Below are 6,000 nucleotides of genomic sequence, written 5' to 3' on the forward strand. Positions count from 1 at the left end.
TCTATCTGCACTGTGGGGTTTCTGTGATTCTGTGAATAATAGGACTGGGCAGAGTCGACCGGATTTAGAAAATAATAATAGGATTGGGCAGAGTCGACATGGATTTATGACAAATCTGTTTAGAGTTTTTTGAGGTTGTAACTAGCAGAATAGATAAGGGGGAACCAGTGGATGTGGTGTATTTGGATTTTCAGAAGTCATTTGATAAGGTGCCACACAAGAGGTTATTAAACAAAATTAGGGCTCATGGGATTGGGGGTAATATACGAGCATGGATTGAAGATTGGTTAATGGACAGAAAACAGAGTAGGAATAAACGGGTCATGTTCAGGTTAGTAGGCTGTAACTAGTGGGGTACCGCAAGGATCAGTGCTTGGACCTCAGCTATTCACAATCTACATCAATGATTTGGATGAGGGGACCAAATGTAATATATCCAAGTTTGCTGATGATACAAAGCTGGGTGGTAATGTAAGTTGTGAGGAGGATGCAAGGAGGCTTCAAGGGGATATAGACAGGCTAAGTGAGTGGGCAAGAACATGGCAAATGTGGAGAAATGTGAAGTTATCCACTTTGGTAGGAAAAATAGAAAAGCAGAGTATTTTTTAAATGGTGAGAGATTGGGAAATGTTGGTGTTCAGAGGGACCTGGGTGTCCTTGTACACGAATCACTGAAAGTTAACATGCAGGTACAGCAAGCAATTAGGAAAGCAAATGGTATGTTGGCCTTTATTACAAGAGGATTTGACCAAAAGAGTAAAGATGTCTTACTGCAATTATATAGGGCCCTGGTGAGACCACACCTGGAGTATTGTGTACAGTTTTAGTCTCCTTACCTAAGGAAGGGTATACTTGCCATAGAGGGAGTGCAACGAAGGTTCACCAGACTAGTTCTTGGGAGGGGAGATTGTCCTATGAGGAGAGATTGAGTAGACTAGGCCTATATTCTCTAGAGTATAGAAGAATGAGAGGTGATCTCATTGAAACATACAAAATTCTTACAGGGCTTGACAGGGTAGATGCAGGGAGGATGTTTCCCCTGGCTGGGGAGTTTAGAACCAGAGGTCACAGTCTCCGAATAAGGGGTCGGCCATTTAGGACTGAGATGAGGAGAAATTTCTTCACTCAGAGGGTGGTGAATCTTTGGAATTCTCTACCCCAGAGGCCTGTGGAGGCTCAGTCGTTGAGTATATTCAAGACAGAGATCGATAGATTTTTAAATGTTAAGGGAATCAAGGGATATGGGGATAGTGCAGGAAGTGGAGGTGAGGAAGAAGATCAGCCATGATTTTACTGAATGGCGGAGCAGGCTCGAAGGGCCACTTATGGTCTTATTAACCTATATTTAGTGGAGCAAATTTTCCCTGCCGAACAGCACCTCTTTGTGTGCACCTATTTCCCAGAGGTTATGCAGAGGGGAAAGGGCGGCGATCTGTTGCTTCCTTTCTCTGAGCCATTTGCACTGGAATGTGTTTGTGGCTGTGGGTTGGATAGGGGTAGGTTCATCATACCTGGAATTAGCCCTAAGATTTAAACTGCACGGGAAAGTGAAGGAAGAACTTGCATTTATATAGCGACTTCCACAACCTCAGGACATCCCAAGGTGCTTTACAGCCAATGAAGTACTTTTTGAATTGTAGTCATTGTTGTAATGTAGGAAATGCGGCAACTAATTTGTGCACAGCAAGGTCCCACAAACGGCAATGAGATAATGACCAAGTAATCTGTTTTAGTAATATTGGTTTAGGGATGAATATCTTCAAATATTGCCATGGGATCTTTCACATCCTCCTGAGAAGGCAGATGGTGCCTCAGTTTAACACCTCATCCGAAAGAAGACACCTCCAACAGTGCAGCGCTGAAGTGCTCAAGTCTTTGGAGTGGGACGTCAACCCACAACCTTCTGACTCAGGCAAGAGCGCTATCACTGAGCCAAGGCTGTCAAAATAGCTTCTACATCAACTTCTTCCCTTAAGCTGGTTCTAGGTCATGTGAAAACACTGCTCATATTAACTGGGTTTTCTTTGTTGCTAGGCTGCATCTGAAATCCACACTAAAGGGACAGACAGCAACTTGCTTTAGTTAGGGTGCACTGAATCCAGGAGCTGGGGTGTTGATCACAATTTTTGGCTCCAACTTATCTTAATGGAAATCCCATTGTACATGTGCTACTTGAAGTAAAAGCAGGAGCAGGAGCAGAAAAAAGCCTTTTTGCTGCTAGGGATGTGCAGCATCATTGCAGAAGAATTCCCACCCACTGTTATCCTGCCAACCAAATGTAACACCAGAACCTGATAGAGGAACAGTGCCTTCAGAGGGTTCAATTCATCAGAAAGGCAGCGACTAACCTCCAGCCCAACTCTAAGGAAGGCAATGTGCTGCTGTTGCAATGAAACTTACAGCTGCTGTACATTTTTGTTTTTGCCATGGGCTCTTTCCAGGGGGGCAGCGGGTTCAATTAGTCTGCAGTGCAATGTGCCTGAAACAGGTCACTGATTTAATGATTGTTGGAGAAAGCAGGAACATTATTTTCCCTTTGGGCAACAGGACAGAACCTTAGGTTTTTTCCATGTTGTAGGATTCCCAAAAGTTCAGGATGTCATTGATGTTATTCATTTAGCCGTGCTTGCTCCTGCACCAGCAAGGACTTTTATCCCATCAATGTTTAGCTTGTGTGCAACTATTTGCATCAGATACTGCAGGTGAACACCAGATTCCCTGTCAGAACTCATGATGCATGCACGTTATGACAGTTCACCATGCCTCCATTATTTGCAGATACCCAGCAAATCGAGGGATAGATCCTCAGAGACGAAGGATAGCTCTTGCTGCCTTGGCTTATGACTACTCTGCAGAAATCCCACACTCAGTGGAGATAGATATACTGAGGTGCATGCTTCCACCAGATTCGTTATCTGAAGCAGAACTCCCAATGCCTCGACAGGTCTGGGAGGTGGGGAGGCAGGGTGTGGAGAGGTAGCCCAGTATAACCCAGCCAAATTTTCTCAATCATGTTCTGTTGCGTTCCACAACCTCACAATTCAAAGAGGGATCAATGGAACATCTAAAGCAAGAGCCTTCTGAAAAGCAGCTAGATGGCATTGCTAAGGAGCATAAGGAACCAGAGGAGGCACTAGCACAAGAATCACTGAAAAGACTACACGATAACATCAACAAGTTCCATCCCACCATCAAACTCACCATGGACTACTCCTCAGAATCGGTTTCATTCTTGGACACACGAATCTCCATCAAAGACGGACACCTCAGCACTTCACTCTACCACAAGCCCACGGACAACCTCAGGATGCTTCACTTCTCCAGCTTCCACCCTAATCACGTTAAAGAAGCCATCCCCTATGGACAAGCCCTGCGAATACACAGGATCTGCTCAAATGAGGAGGAACGCGATGGACACCTACAGACGCTGAAAGACGCCCTCATAAGAACGGGATATGACGCTCGACTCGTCGATCGACAGTTCCGACGGGCCACAGCAAAAAATCGCATAGACCTCCTCAGAAGACAAACACGGGACACAACCAACAGAGTACCCTTCGTCGTTCAGTACTTACCCGGAGCGGAGAAACTACGCCATGTTCTTCGCAGCCTTCAGCATGTCATCGATGACGACGAACACCTCGCTAAGGCCATCCCCACGCCTCCACTACTCGCCTTCAAACAGCCGCCTAACCACAAACAGACCATCGTTCGCAGCAAATTACCCAGCTTTCAGGAGAACAGCGACCACGACACCACACAACCCTGCCACGGCAACCTCTGCAAGACATGCCAGATCATCAACACAGATACCATCATCACACGTGAGGACACCACCCACCAGGTACATGGTACATACTCATGTGACTCGGCCAACGTTGTCTACCTCATACGTTGCAGGAAAGGATGCCCCGGAGCATGGTACATCGGCGAGACCATGCAGACACTGTGACAACGGATGAACGGACACCGCGCAACAATCGCCAGGCAGGAGTGTTCCCTCCCAGTCGGGGAACACTTCAGCAGTCAAGGACATTCAGCCTCCGATCTTTGGGTAAGCATTCTCCAAGGCGGCCTTCGAGACACACGACAACGCAAAATCGTCGAGCAGAAACTGATAGCCAAGTTCCGCACTCATGAGGACGGCCTCAACCGCGATCTTGGGTTCATGTCACGCTACATGTAACCCCACCTGACGTAGGGTCACCCAGACTCGAGTCGTCGTTGGCTTGTTCTCTCTACACAGATGCGGCCGGACCTGCTGTGATTTCCAGCAAAAAAACTGTTTTTTTGTCTGTTTTTTGTTTTTCATACAGACCCCAGCATCTGCAACATTTGACCCCTTGTGACCCCACCTCATTGTTCTTTGATGTAATATTTTCCTGACTAACCTGTTTGGACACCATTCACACCATTGATCGCTGTGATTATCTCTCTGCCGAGGTGTGATAAATGGCAGTTAGAAAGATTACCTGTAATCATCTGGCATTATTCTCTGACTATATAAGCTGTGTCTTTATGCATCTCTCCACTTCACCTGACGAAGGAGCAGCGCTCCGAAAGCTTGTGATTTCAAATAAAACTGTTGGACTATAACCTGGTGTTGTGTGACTTCTTACAAGCATCTTTGGCAGCTGTAAGAATCATTTGGCAGACCATTATACAGGACACTTTCTCCTAATGTCCCCATAGACACTTCCCACTAGTGGTCCTTCCTGTGTCTTCCCTGTCCCCTGCAATAAATCACATTTCCACTGCCAACCTTCTTATCTGTCAGGCAGGTCACACTGGTTCACTGTTCATATCTTTCCTCAGCCTCATTTGCATATGCTACAACACCTGTGGCAACATAGTGTATTTGCCAAAATGTGAAGTAGCTCTGATTTTCATGCCTGCTACCCCGATGTTTCTCCTTCTTAACAGTCTGTTTGCGTTGTGTTCGACTACTTAATCTGGTGCTTGGTGCAACTGCTGTGGCTGTAGCCTGTGAGGGGGCTGGCAACTGAGTGTCTGTGAGAGGCTCCTGGGATTCATGTGGCTCTTGACATCCATGAGCATACCTCAAAAAGTACCTACTGGAGGCTGCTGCAATTCTGTAGGTGCAGAAGTAACCTGGCTCTACCCATTTTCTGGTGCAGATGAAGTCATCAGAGCAGGGTGATGGACAGTAGTGGATGCACTGCTATTAGGAGAGGCAATAATACCATCCTTTTCCTGGTCTAGCCTTCCCCTGGCCTGTCACTGTGGCTACTAATTTGTGGTTGAACAGACTCCATGGCACCAGTGACATTGCTGATGTCCTTATAAATGGCTGTCCATTCAGGCAAGGTGATCAACTATCCTGTCCAAGGAGGAGGTGACATTGCAGCCAAAGGCCTGCAGCTGTCTTAGCATTTGTGAGAGACGCAAAGACTTGCATAAAAGCCCTCTGCTGTAAGTGGCTGCGTCCCAGATGTTCTTGGAGTTGCCACTTACTTTTTATGCTTTGCAAGAAGCATTGGAGCAAGTGTGAACACCCCACACATGCAGACCTACAATAGCTGCCATGAGTTGAAAGCTCCAGGTACATACCCTAATGATTCAAACAGTCTTGTGTTCCAAAAACATATTTTTTTCCCCCAAAACTGAGACCTGGAGATCAGGATTCCTGTTCTCATCAGCTGTGGATAGATGTAAGATGATTCTCTGCCGAGGTGCTTTCTGCCCCTTATGTCCTTCTCATTTGCGCTCTGTGGTTCACCCAGTGTGATGCCCTCAAACATACTGACTAAAGTCCTGAGTGGATGGATCTGTGTTGCTGGGGTGCCAGGTGAGATGCTTGGTGACTCCAGTTCTGAGGACCTCGAGAATTTCTTCTGCTGTGCCTGCAGACACAAAGAGAAAATGGGCAGGATTTTCATTGGGCTGTGGAGGTGGGATTGGAGGCATGTGTGGGGTTAAAATCGTGAAATCGGGGGGCACGAACCCATCCCGCCCCCATGCCAGTTTCAAAGGAGGCGG

This window comes from Somniosus microcephalus, chromosome 2, assembly GCF_052327205.1.
Source record: "Somniosus microcephalus isolate GS21.2 chromosome 2, FLI_Smic_1.0, whole genome shotgun sequence".
NCBI lineage: Eukaryota > Metazoa > Chordata > Chondrichthyes > Squaliformes > Somniosidae > Somniosus > Somniosus microcephalus.